A 13,080-nucleotide genomic window follows, 5' to 3' on the forward strand; every position below is an offset into this window, starting at 1 on the left:
AGGATCTCGCTCGAGGAGGCTTGCTTGGAGAGCAGCTGCCTGGCGCCCTGGCTCTGGCTCCAGGGACGCGTTCTCTATTTTGGGAGGCGCGTTCCCACCATGGAACTAGGGCGGTGGGTGGCGTGCGCGCGTGTGTACTCAGGGTCACACAGGCCCCGGCTACCGCCGCGCGGCCGTGCAGCGCTGGGGCCGCCTGCAGGGTCCTGGGGTGGCCTCCGGAGAGCCGCGCTAAGATTGCGCGTCCTCGGCTGGAATGCCTGCACCCGGCGCTGCCGCGGGAGCTAAATATATCCTGGGTGTGTGCTGGCAGCGCGCTCCCCACCCCCACCGGCGGCCGGGACCAGAGCTCCAGGGAGGCACCGATGCCTCTAATAAACATCGATGTCTGCCATGCACCGAGCATCTGGGAGCTCGGGGCGCACCGCAGAAGTTGTCCCGGCTGGTCTCCAGTGCCGCGCGTGCCAGCGGGGAGGGGGCTGTGGCTCCCAGTCCAGACATGGGGCACCCCCCATGCGGGAGGCCACCGTGCCCAAGGTCACAAGGCTGCTAAGGGCGGGAGGCGGGGACAGATGGGCCCGCCTGGCTCTGGGAGAGCCCCCCCCCCACCTGTCCCAGGTGCATGTCTCCCGGGTTCTTCAGGTGGTCTTCTCCTAAACGGTGCTCGCAGGTGGCCGAGCATGACGGTAGCGGCACCAGCCAATCGGGGCACGTATTGGCCACTGAGCGCCCTGGGCACTGCGGGGTGGCTGTTGCCACTGCCCTTTCCAGATGGGGGCACGGAGCCCGGTGAGGGGAGAAGGCTGCCCCGGGTACCCAGCGGGCCAAGTAGAGCCGGCATCTGAACTCAGGCATTCTCTTTCGAGACTGTGGGCTTCTGCTGAACAGGGACCTGCCTCCTCCTGTGATCTGCACTAAAGGGGGGTCAGCTTCTGGTACCCCAGGGCTTCTGTGACCCTCTGCGACTCTCCTCTGCGCTCGGTGCAAGGTTGTGTGTGTGTGTGTGTGTGTGTGTGCACGCGTGGGGTTTTCCTCCACAGCTCCGCTTGCAGAGGGCAGAGGGCGGGGCTTCTGTGGCTCTGGCCCCTGAGCTGGGGCTCCCTGGGCTGCTGTCACCACCTGGAGCCGTGCAGTGGGGGCGGGAAGCCTTCTGAGAGGGTCTTACCTAGAAATCATTGTTTTTCTTACTTAAACTATGACCCACAGCCTCCAAGCTGGGTACCTTGGAAGGAACATCTTGCTGGAAGCTGGGGTCCTGAGGGCCACTTGTGCCTCCGGGGGCCCCAGGGGCTGGGGAACTGCTCCCCCACTGATGCCCTGCTCCGGGCTTGGATGTCCGCCTTCCTCCTCTCTCTGTGGGGTGCCTCTGCGGCCCAGTGGGGATCTCAGCAGGGCTTTGCTTTGGATTTGGGGGCAGGTGGTGGCACGGACCCAGCCTCAGCCTGCCTCCCAGCCGCAGCTCTCCCCAGCAAGAAGGAGGGGGGCTTCTCCCAGGACCTCCCCTTCCAACTTCCACTTCCCTCTGTGAGGACCTGCTTCTCCCTGGGGGGGACTGACATCAGAAAGGACACCCCCTTCACAGAGGACCCTTCCCTCTGCCCCTGGGTCCCATGGACAGCGACACCTTCTAACATGCAGCCAACCAACCCGACATCCGTGGGGGGAGGCGGGTGGCAGAGTGGTTTCGCTCGTGTGTATCCATCTGCTGGCCAGGTGCTGGAGGAGACCCTGACTCTGTTCTTCCCCCAGGCCTACCAAGAAGGGCAGACAGTGCGTCATGAAAATGCACCATGAGAAAGCACTTCTTGGGGAGGCTCTGGGGACAGAGAGGAGGTGGTTGGTGAACCTGCTATGAGAGAGAAACCCTGGCAGGCTTCCTGAAAGAGGTACCTTTAACCAAGGAGGAGTTAGCCAGAAAAAGCAGTGGGAAAAGGGCATCCAGAGGCAGGTACAGAGCCCTAGAGGAGTGAGTGGAGGGCACGCTGGAGAAACTTCATTTGTGCCCGTGCCCCAGGTTAGGCCCTGGGTAAGGTGCTGGGCAAACAGCTGGCCCCCCAGCCCCGTCTGCCTCTTATGCGCCATGGTCGTCCTGCACCTTGCATGGCACCTGGGTGGCACTTGGTGCTCAGTGACTGTGTGAGGAGCTGATGGCTCAGAGAGGAGAGGAGGAGGAGGAGAGGGAACACGGGGACTCGGGTTCTGCAAAGTACAGACTCCTGGCTGTTCTGATATGGCTGGTGATTCCGGATTCCAGGCCAGGTTTGGGGGCTGTTGGAGTCACAACCCTTGCAAGAGAGTAAAAGCCCGAGAGCTGATGTGGCCTGGGTCAGGGAGGGCTTGCAACTCCCTGTGGGTGAGCGAGGAAGGTGGAAGCAGCAGAGGGGACCCAGTGCCGAGGCCCTGGCCCTGTCCTTCCCTCCTGCTGCTAAGCTGTCTTCCTTGGCCCTTTCGCCCCCCCCCAGACTGGGGTTCCTTGAGAGCCATGTGGGTTCAACGTCCTCTAAGGGCCCAGGGACCCCTTGAAGCTTGCTCAGGCACGGGGAGCTGTCCTCGGCGGGAAGTGGCACCTGCCTCCGGCTGGGCAGGAGAGAGGCTAGGGTGCAGGTGAGCCCCCGCTTTGGAAGCCTGGGCCCCTCCCTCTGGAGCAGCAGGACTCCCACCGCAGCCTAGCCACAGCCCTTCTGTCCTCGTCAGTGCACCTAAGAATAGCAGAAGTGGCCTCTTTTCAGGCTTTACACATCTTGTTGAATCTGTGACTCTGCAGGTCTTGGGGCGGTGTGTGCGATCTGTGCAGCCAGGTGACGGGGATGTGCGCCCGTTGTGTCGGAGCTGGAGAGCCACGGCAACGGCAGCAGTGCTCGGCCTGGGCTGCTAGGGCCTTAGTGCCCGGACCTGGCTGGGGGCTGGTGGGGCAGCTGCACGAGGCCTATGGGATCCCTACCCCCTGGGAGTGCTGTCCTGTTGGGAAGGCTGGCGGGGGAGCAGACAGGCGCAGGGGCAGGGCTTCGGGGCCACAGAGACTAGCAAGACCCAGGGACCCAGGGACGGGTCTCAGGCCAGTCCTGAGACCCTGGCGACAGCCGGGCCCTGGCTGTCCCAGTTCTGGGAAAGAGGGTTAGGCCAGGAATAGAACCTCTTATTTCCCACAGCATGCCTGACTGTGGGGCCACAGCAATTTGGAGAGGAATGCCTCTAGCTGCCCGGATCTGTGGCTTGCGGGAGGTGGGGACAGTCACTGGCCACCGTGGCAGCAACAGGACAGCGTTGGCAGGCGACAGAGCCCCCTGCGCCAACATGGCTTCCTCCCCAGCACTGCGGCGGAGCTGGGGGCCTCCGTCCTCCCCCTGAGCAGGGGCGGTGGGGGAGCTCCGTGGAATGTGCCGGGATGTTCGAGTCACTTCCTGCTGGGAGCCAGTGAGCTGGAGCTCTTGCTCACACATTTGTCTGTTATCTGTCCAAGGTGACAGAGCCCCTTGGCGCTCAGGCCAAACATTTGGAGATTTGGAAGGCTTGGGCTGAGCGTGTGGAAGAGAGGAGTGTGATGTGGCACCCTGGGGACGGCGCAGCCAGCCAGTACCGTGAGCGCGTTACTGACAAGTGTCCTTTCACTTAGCGCTCAGAATCACCCTCGCAAATAGCTCTCCTGTGCACAGACCTGCAAGGGGACCCGCTCAGGATACTGAACACATCCGACCCGCTCTCCCCGCGGCTTCCCTGTGGAGCCGAGTTACTCAGATATCGATGACTCTGAACAAATAGACCCGAATCGCATTAGTGTTTGGCAAAGGCCGTTTCCCTGGGTGCCCACGAGCTGCTGGCGAAGGGAAATGAATTGCAGGGGGACGCCCTGAACTGGCCCCGTGTGGCAATGGTCTCTCGAAGGAGGACTAGAGGCTGGTAATTAGCAGCAGGGCACGTCTGGGGCCCGGACGGTGGGGCCACGTGGGTCTGGGGTGTTCGTGACACTGTTAGTTTTCACAGAATCCTCGGAAATACTCTGGGTTCTGGGGTGGAGGAGAGGCAGGAAGCCGAGGTCACGTGGCTGCCTGTCCCCAGCCCCGGGCCCCGCCCCCATCCCCACCCCTGCCCCTGCCCCTGCCTCCTGTCCCCAGATGGCTCCTAGGAGCACGGGGATGTGTAGAAGGTGGCAGGGTGGGGTGACAGTCAGCTGAGCTCCAGGCCAGGTGGAATCCCCTTGGAGGAGCAGTGTCCGTCCTGCATCAGCCGTCACCGACCATGTCAGTGAGAAAAGAGGCTTTAAAGGACACATTCGCACAGCCAGGCCCCATCTGCACAGATTTGAAGCGTCCTGGTGGTCACGGCAGCTCTCTGACCCCCACTAACTGACCAGCCAGAGCCTCTGTCTCTGCTAACCTCCGCCACTTGCTCTCTCCTGCCTCCCGCACGCATCTGGGGGCCACCCTGGCCAGCAAGGACCTCACCGAGGGGCCCCAAGCTCTTGCGGGAGTGTCCGCCTCACTGGTGTTTCTCAGAGTCCATTTATTATCTCCAGTCCCCCTGGGAGTACGGGCAGCCGCAGGGCGAGAGTATCACAAACGACACATGTGCAGTTTTGCAAAAGCCGATGGGTGAGCAGGAAAGGGGCAGTCTGTGGCTCCCAGCGCCCAGGACCGACCGCGGGCGCCACTGTTGTCTCTTCTCTGGGTTCTCCCCTCTGCGTGGACCCTCGGGTGGGGCGCCACACCCTCCTCCCCGCAGCCGCCCTGGAGTCTGCCTCTGACGTTGCCTGCGGAGGCTCCGAGCTGGGTTTCTGTGCTTGGCGGACCCAGTGTCTCTTGCCATCACCAGGTGGAGAGTGTTTTCTGTTTGGTTTTTTGTATTTACATTTTTTTCCATTGTGGTGAAATGTACACAGTGTAAAACCTACCATTTAAACCCCAGTTGGACAGTTCAGTGGTGTTCCGTACACTCGCATTCTTGTGAGGCCCTCCCCACCATCCACTCCGGATCTTCCCCATCCGCCCCGTGACTCCCATCCACCCCGCCCCAGCGCCTGGCAGCCTCCATCCCACTGTCTCCTCCTGCATCTGACTGCTCTGGGGACCTCGTGTGAGTGACGTCACACAGTGTGGTCTCCGGGGCTGCCTTACTTCACGGCGCACGGTGTCCTCAAGGTTCCCCCAGGCGGTGGCCGGTGTCGGACTGTCCTTCCTTTCAAGGCGGAGGAGCGTCCCTCTGGGTGGACGTGCTGTGTGTATCTGTCCATCTGTTCACGGACACTCGCCTGCTTTGGGCTGTTGTGAATCTACGGCTGTGAACGCGGGGGCGCACAGATCTGTTTGCTTTCCCTTCCTTTGGGTGCAATCCAGAGCTGGGGTCGCCGGATCTAGGGGCGGACTCCTGGGCTTGGCCGAGGGGCTGAGACCTGGGCTCTCCTCACCTCACTGCCCACCACCTCCCCATGAGCGCTGTGCCCAGGCCGTGCTGAAGCTCCTGGGGTTCCTCCTCCCGCCCCCACAACTTTGCTTCGGCGGGGCCATGTTCCACTGCACCTGCCCCCCTCGGTCAGCCAGCATCTGCTCCGTGGGTGACCTCCAGCCAGCTCTCCCTGACCGCCTCCCCCTGCTGATGCACGTGCTTGTCCCCTTGTGTGGGCATCTCTGTGCCCTTTCTGTCCACTTCCCTCGACCAGGGACTCCACAGAAGGCCCTTCATCTCCCCTGATGCCTGCCGCCCCTATCCGCTGCCTTCATGGCCCCTCACCCCTCCGCCTCGGAATCCTCAGGACCAGCATGCACCTGCTCTCCCCTAAAGGCCTGAGCTGTGATGGGCACGGCTCCCAGGACCTGGTAAAGCGTCCACATGAGACCTGGGCAGCCTGGGGTTCCCTGAGGCTTCAGCTGGGAAACACAGCCGTACTTGGGAAAGTTGTATGGTCCAGGATGCGGCTCTGGGCACTGAGGTGTAAACTTAGCCTCGCTGAACTGGAAACTATGCTCGCTTTCCTTCTTCCACTTCCCTTTGTCCCGGTGAGCATGACTCAGAGGGTGGCCCCTGTCGTAAGCCCCGCTCGGACCACCCTGTTGTCTGGGACATGGGGATTCTGGTGGGCGAGGGCAGTAGGCGAGGCCCCTCCAAGCTGGGCGCAGCCAGGGCCTGCCCTCCCTTGGGCTTTGCAGTTTCACCGCCTCGGGCACAGAAAGCATCTATTGGCACGTTTTGTTTTAATTATGGGAGAACATACACAGCACAAAATTTACCATTTTAACCATTTCTACGTGTCCAGCTCAGTGGCATTTACGCCTTCATGCTGTTGCCCCAGCACCCCCAACCGTCCCCGAAACTTTGTCGTCTGTCCAGACGGAGCCTGTCCCCAGGAGACACTAGCTCCCCACCCCTCCCTGGCCCCTGGTCCCCACCATCTCGTTCTGTCTGTGGGTTTGACCCATCCCTCCCCCAGCCCTGCTCTAGCTGGGTGCTCTTCGTGTCCTCAGTGCGTGCGTCCTCAGTGCACAGATGAGAAACTGAGGCCAGCGAGCTCCTGGGTGCTGGGTGGAGGACCTGGCACGTGTGGCACCCATGTCACCACATTTCCTGGAGAGCAGCCAGTGGCCTGTGTTCATCCATTCTCTTCCTTGATGGTTTGCTAATTGAGCCCCGAGTGGGTCTATCTCCGTCCTGTGCTGGGCTGGCCAAACAGGGTGCACGGGGCCCTGTCCTGACTCACACAGAGGGAAGGACAGGTGAGTGGCAAGGGGGTTTGGGCTGAGTGTTTCGGCAAGCCCCGTGACCGCGTTGGAGGCACGCAGGCCCCTTGGCCGCATGTGTGATCAGCTCTGCAGCAGGCTCCGCCCCATGCACCTGGCGGCAGTGAGGATGCTTACCTGTGCGCCTTTGTGTGCCCGCGGGCAGACCTGTGGGAGATGGACTGGGAGTGCAGTTGCTAAATGGGGATACCTTCTGGCAGACCACTCTCCCCAGAGGCTGTCCCACTCATACCTTTACTGAAGGGGGCATGTGAGTCCCTTGTCCCCGTCCCCTCCAGCCCGGGGCAGGATGGTGTCCATCTGCTCACATTTGCCAAGCGTATGGGAAGGGGCTCCTCCCAGCTTTGAGCCGCCTCCCCCGGGACTGGGGTGCTGAGAGCATTCTCTGCATTTCCGGGCCACTTGTCTTTCCGCAGATTTTCTGTTCCCTCCTTTCTTATTTTTCTATCGCTTGCTTGTCTGTCTTTATTGACTCGGGACGGAGATGGGTGTGTGGCCGCGTTTTGTCAGGCAGGGACATGAATCACTGTTGAGCTCAGTGCAGGATGGCCTCCCCACGGGCCGGGGAGGGCGAGTGCTCTGAGAGGGGTGCAGCTGCGGGGGTGGCAGACACGGAGTCACCCCCAGCCCACCCTTCTCGCTGGCTGGTGTGCCCTGCTGGCAGCTCTGGGGGCCGCTGAGGTGCCTGCCCTGCCGCTAGGGCCGTCCCTTGGGTTTCCGGCAGCCTCCTGTTGCTCTGCACTCCTCCTGGCCTCAAGGTCCTCACAGCTGATGATCCCTGTGCTGGGCAACCCTCCCTTCACCCCCCAACCAGTTCTGAAGCTTTTTCTGTCTTGTTCTGAAGCCAGCAGAGTTTAGTTTCTGTGTCACCTCGGGGAGGCCCCCCGGCCCCCCCGAACACAGCAGCCGCCTTTCGCACCCCATGCACAGCCATGGCCGAGGCTGCTGCCCGTGTTCCTCAGCTATTACACCAATCACACGTCGGACCTGCACGTTCAGTGTTCCCCTGTCTACATTTGTCGCCCTGCTAGCCTGCCAGCTGCACGCCGACGAGTCCCCAGCGTCTCACCCTCATGCGGTACTGCGGGCCCGGCAGGCCCTCACCACTGGCGTAGACGCACTCTTTGCTCCTTAGCACCGATGGGACATCTGTCTCCCCCCGAGCCTGACCCTGGGACGTCCGGGGGGCTCCCACCACAGCCAGCTCCTGGCTGATGCCGTGGCGGCCCTGGAAGCGCTTTCTCAGGGTATGCACACTGGAGATGGTCCTGTAGACCCTTGGGTCCTGTGGCGAAGGCCCAAGCACGCGTGAACACTGAGAGTGGCAGTGCCCAGAAGTTGTGCAGAGAGGAAGAGGGAGGGAAGGCACGAGCTGCCGCGTCTGGAGAGGTCCCAGCCGGGCCAGCGTCCAGCGCTGGAGCAAGGAATTTGGTCTGCGTCTGGGAGGCCAGGGGAGCCCCCAGAGTTGGCACTTGGTGCTGGGGCCCTGGGGGTCTGGCAGGGAGGGAAGACCACCAGGGAGGGGAGGACCAATGACGGTGGGGCAGGGTCTCTACCAGAAGAGACATGGGGGTGGACAGGGCTGCAGGAGGCAGAGAGAAGGGATGCCCTCTGCGGTACAGGGGAGAAACACGACGGGGGATGTCCACACTTTGTGCCGGCCTCTCCGAGACCGTGGATGATTTTGCTGAAAATGGGAGTGCCGGTGTTCTGGGTCGAACAAGGTCCCCAAAGCGATATACTGAAGTCCTAACCCTGGGACCTGGCCCTGCAGCCCAATAGGTAGGCATCCCATTTTACAGACAAGGACACTGAGACTCAGAGAGGTTAAGTCTCTGGGTCAAGGTCACCCAGCCGCTGAGCGATGGTTGCAAATCTCTCCGCCTGAGCTAAAGGAGAGCTGAGTGTAGTGGTGCGTGGGAACACATGCAAATGGCAAAGCAGTCCCTTTCCCACCATGAATTGCATGGGGGGCTTCCAGGCAGAGGCGTCCAGCATGCAGCTGGCTTGAGGGGCTGAGTGCTCAGCAGAGGCCATGGCTGGGCCTTAGGAATCCCTGCCCGGGGCCTGGACGATGTCGCAGATCCCTCCAGACCTAAGTTTTTGTGCCCCTGAAAAAGTGTTGGTGTCTACCTTGCTTTAAAGTGACCTTGAAAATCTGTACCGTCTGTCGGAGAGTTCCAGGCCCTGATCTCACTTGTTTCTCATCTTTTCACAGTGTTGGTAAAGATGTGAGTGAGTGCACCGGCAGAGTGGTGACTGGTAGAAAGAGCGTGGGGCTGTCAGGGAGAGAAGGATTGTGCTGGAGTGTGGGCCGGGGCAGGGGCAGGGGCGTGCCAGGAGGAGGGCGAGGGAGCAGTAGCGGGTCCTCGAGGGTGGAGAGGCTGGGGCCGCCTGGGACCGCTCACTCCTTTCCTCTTGATCAGAGCCCCTTCCCAAGCCACCCAGTGAGCCCCACTGCTGCTGGGGTGCCGGCTGCTGCGTGGGTGGCCGGGGGAGGACCGTCCATGAGGCAGGGTGGCTGGGACCACGTCCTTGAGTGTGTGTGTGTGTGGGGGGGTATCCTTCTGGGCACCTGTCAGCCTGCCCACCCTCACTGTGCAGAAAGAACACATTTCTCTCTTTAAATCACTCCGTTTTGCCCGGGTCCCCCACCCTGGCAGGTGTGGAAGTTGGGATAGAACTTTCTACACGGCAGATGACGACCCATTTGTAGGCACGGAATCAGTTTAGTGGGTCAGAGCTGAGTTGGTTATGTAAGACGTGGAACTGAGTGGAAAAGCCGCAGAGCACGTCGTGAGTAAGGAGAGTGGGTTTGGTTTGGCGAAAAGGATTGTTCCATATTTACTTGCTGTACAAACCGTCGCTGCTCGTGGCAGCCGGAGAATGACCTCCTCCAAAACATACCAGGTCCTCATCCCTGCGACCTGTGAGTGCGGCTTACTTGGAAAACAGGGTTTTTGCAGATGGGATTAAGTTAAGGACGTGGCGATGGGGAGATCATCCTGGATTACCCGCATGAGCCCTGAATGCAATCACGATTATTCTTAGAAGAGGAGGCAGAGGGAGGTTAGGGACAGGCACCCAGAAAACAAGGCCGCGTGGCCACGGAGGCAGAGATGGGGTGACGTGGCCACAGCCCAGGAGTGCCAGCCGCCCCTAGAAGCAGGAGGAGGCAGGGAACAGGATCTCCCGGGGCCTCTGGAGGAGACAGCCCTGCAGGCACCTTGATCTCAGCCCAGCGGCGCTGGTCTTGGACTGTGGCCCCTGGAACCATGGGAAGCCACCCGATCCAGGGGTTTGTTGCAGCAGACCCGGGAGACTTACACGCCGCGGGACAAACAGCCCAGCACTCAGAGGTGTAAATCGGAGCCCGCGGGTTGGCTGGGGCTCGGCGGATGAGGCCGGGCTCAGCGTGGTGGCTCCGCTCCATCTCGATAGGGCAGGCAGAGACGCGTGAGGCGCATTGTGGCACGTGGTCACTTCCACAGAAGTGTCACTGGCCATAACCCGCCATGAGAGCAAACAGGAAGTTATGGGGCAGGAGGCTGCTCTGTTCCCGAGACAGACTCTGGCAAGGGTGAGGGGGCTGTACACCCCGTCCTCCCACAGGTGTGCTCACTGTCCCCACGGGGCCGCTGTCTGATGGGCACGTCCCTTTCCAGGCGCTGCCATGGCAACAGTTAGCAAGCCCTCGCCCGGCCCGGTGCTTCCTGTGCCCTTGGCCCTGAGGCCCATGGGTGTTCACGGTGCCGGCTCTGCCTCTCTCCTGAGCGTCTGCCCCGAAGTTTCCAGGTGGGGCAGGAAACTCACCTGCTCACCCCACACCTTCAGAGGAAAAGAGGGGCTCCTCCCACAGGGTCTGGGGAAGGGAGAGGATTCCTCCCCCAAAGCCCCAGGGATCACAGCTCCAGGAAGGGATATGCAAATTGCAAATTTGGCCTTGGCCTTCAGACCACATTGGTGACCCCGGAGGCTGAAGGCTGAGGCCCAGGCCAAGAGCTGGGAATCCCCCATGAAGCTGGGAATCCACAACCTTTCCTCCCCCATGGGCTCAGGGTGCAGGCCCCCCTCCACCCCTTGACCCTGGAACTGCCTGAGGCTATGGAAGAGGAGGCCATGAGTCTCTGTCCCCTGGACCTCTGTGGGTAAGGGATGCCTCCACCCTCAGTGTCCCCATGAACCAGGGGTGGCCTTCTAGGGACCTGACAGCCACTGCAGAGGGGGGAGCATGGTGCAGGGGGGCTGGGGCTCTGTGGGGGTGTTGGTGCCAGGGACCAGGCAACTGGGGGCTGGGATAGACATCTGGAGAAGAACGGAGCCCAGGAAGGCACCCGGGGCCAGCCTGCACTGTGATTTCTGCCCGAAGGTCCCAGAGTCCAAGAAGCCCCCCACTGTGATGCAGCCCCTCCCTCCCAGGAGGCTCATCTGACAGCCTTAGGGCAGATGTCCCTCCCTGCACATGGGTGTTCTGGCCTCCAGCAGAGATGGACTGAAGGTTCAGGCCTTGAGAACCCTGGTGGGGAGGGCAGGGACCTTGGGAAGGGTGTGGCCCTGGGCTGGGAGGCTCTGGGTGGGCAGGAGGTGGAGGGCTGGCCGCTGCTGGACCCTCTCCCAGGGGGGAGTCAGTGGGCAGGTTCATTCCCGCTGTGTCTTCAGGCTGGGAGGCCCAGTTTCCAACTCACCGGGGACCCCTGCCCCCCGCCAGCTCCTTGCTGCATGTGGGGTGGGGGCGTTGCTTGTGGGAGGGAAAAGCTGTTACCCACAGTCTCTCCCAGGGCATTTCTCTTTCTGCCACCTGAGCAAAACCCTTCATCGCCACTCCTGGTCCCCAGGGAAAGCCCACTCTTAGAGGGCCTAGGATGTCCTGGTCCCTTTGAGCCTTCCCACCCCACTGAGCAGCCTGCCGGGACAGTCTCCTCTCCAACCTAACGCAGACTGTTCCCCTGACTGGTAACCTTCCCAGGGTCCAGTGGCTACCTGTCCCTAGCCTCTGCATGTCCTCCGGTCCCTTCCCCCAGGGCATCCTCTAGGGCGCTGGCCACACACAGAGGGCCTGCCAGACCCTCAGGGCTCAAAGCCCACAACCCCCTGTTGTTCACCAGAGCTGGCTGCACCCCACCTGTCTCTCTGCCTCGGTTTCCTCCTAGGGACAGTAGGGATGGGATGGCTCCTGCCTTGGGTATGGGGCAGCATATGGAACTTGCTGAGTGCTCAGAGGGGAGCTGATGTCATGTTACCATCTTGGCTTCTGCCCCGAGCTGGGCATCGGACGCAGGGCATGGATCTCGGAATCTCCTCTCATTGATAAGCAACAGAGGATGTAATTCTGTGCCTGGGATGCAAGATTTGTACCCATTTGTGGGCCCCGGGCCCCGGTTCTCACGCTCCAGACAGTCCCGGGGGCTTCGTGCAGCGGTGTGCGGGTCACCAGCCGCGTTCACTGGGTGGCGGAGTAGGCGTGTCACACCATCGTGACCGATGACAGTCCGATGAGGTGAGGAAAGCCCCACCACGGCCCCAGCACCTGCTCCCCACTCTTCAGAGCTGGTGGGACTAGGTGTTTTCTGCTGGGGGCCTCCACAGGAGTTGCGCTGAGCCGCAGGCCGGGTGTGAGGTGTGAGCTGTGCTTTGGTGTCGCCCCAGAGCCCCTCGACTGTGGCATTGGGTGCAGGTTACCAAGCCCGCGGTGCACACGCCCGTGCGTTCTCTGCGGCTGCACTCTGGGTCCAAGCAGCACTTCTGTGTACACGGTTGGGGGGGGGTCTAACTCCGGGAACTTAAAGCCGAAGCTAGCAGAGGGACACCACGGACGCCGGACGGCTCGGGGACCACGCGGTCAGCCGGACCTGGCGGGGCCCCAACGCTGCCTTTCTTGGCCAGCGGCCTTCCGTGTGCCGCCGGAGCTTCCCCAGCCCCGGTCTCCCCCCTGGCATGTTGGGGCTGTGTAGTGGGCTGAAAAGGTCCCCCCCCATCATGTCCACCCAGAGCCTTGGCATGTGACCTTATTTGGAGTAAGGGTCTTTGCTGATGAGATTAAGGTAGAGATGGCGATGAGGTCATCCATCCAGTGACTGGTGTCCTTGCCAGAGACAGGAAAGGACACACGGACGCACAGGGAGAAGCCACGTAAAGAAAGAAGCGGAGGGGGTTGTGACATGACCACAAGCCCGAGAGCGCCTGGAGCCCCGGGAGCTGGAAGATGCGGGGAAGGAGCCTCCCCGGGAGCCTCCGGAGGGAGCCCGTGCGGTCCTGGGGACACCTCGATGTGGGGCTCCTGGCCTCCAGAGCCGCGAGGCATATGTCGCTTGTGAAGCCCCCAGTGTGTGGGGCTCTGTTAGGCAGGCCCGGGCCG

General features: G+C 61.8%; 1 protein-coding gene across 2 annotated transcripts in view; it reads left to right on the plus strand.

The window, feature by feature from the left end:
* Window positions 1-13,080, plus strand: part of ABLIM2 (actin binding LIM protein family member 2) — a 143,853-nt gene that overhangs the window by 12,445 nt on the left and 118,328 nt on the right. The gene's annotated exons all lie outside the window — the stretch shown is intronic.

This window comes from Ursus arctos, unplaced genomic scaffold, assembly GCF_023065955.2.
Source record: "Ursus arctos isolate Adak ecotype North America unplaced genomic scaffold, UrsArc2.0 scaffold_9, whole genome shotgun sequence".
Lineage (NCBI taxonomy): Eukaryota > Metazoa > Chordata > Mammalia > Carnivora > Ursidae > Ursus > Ursus arctos.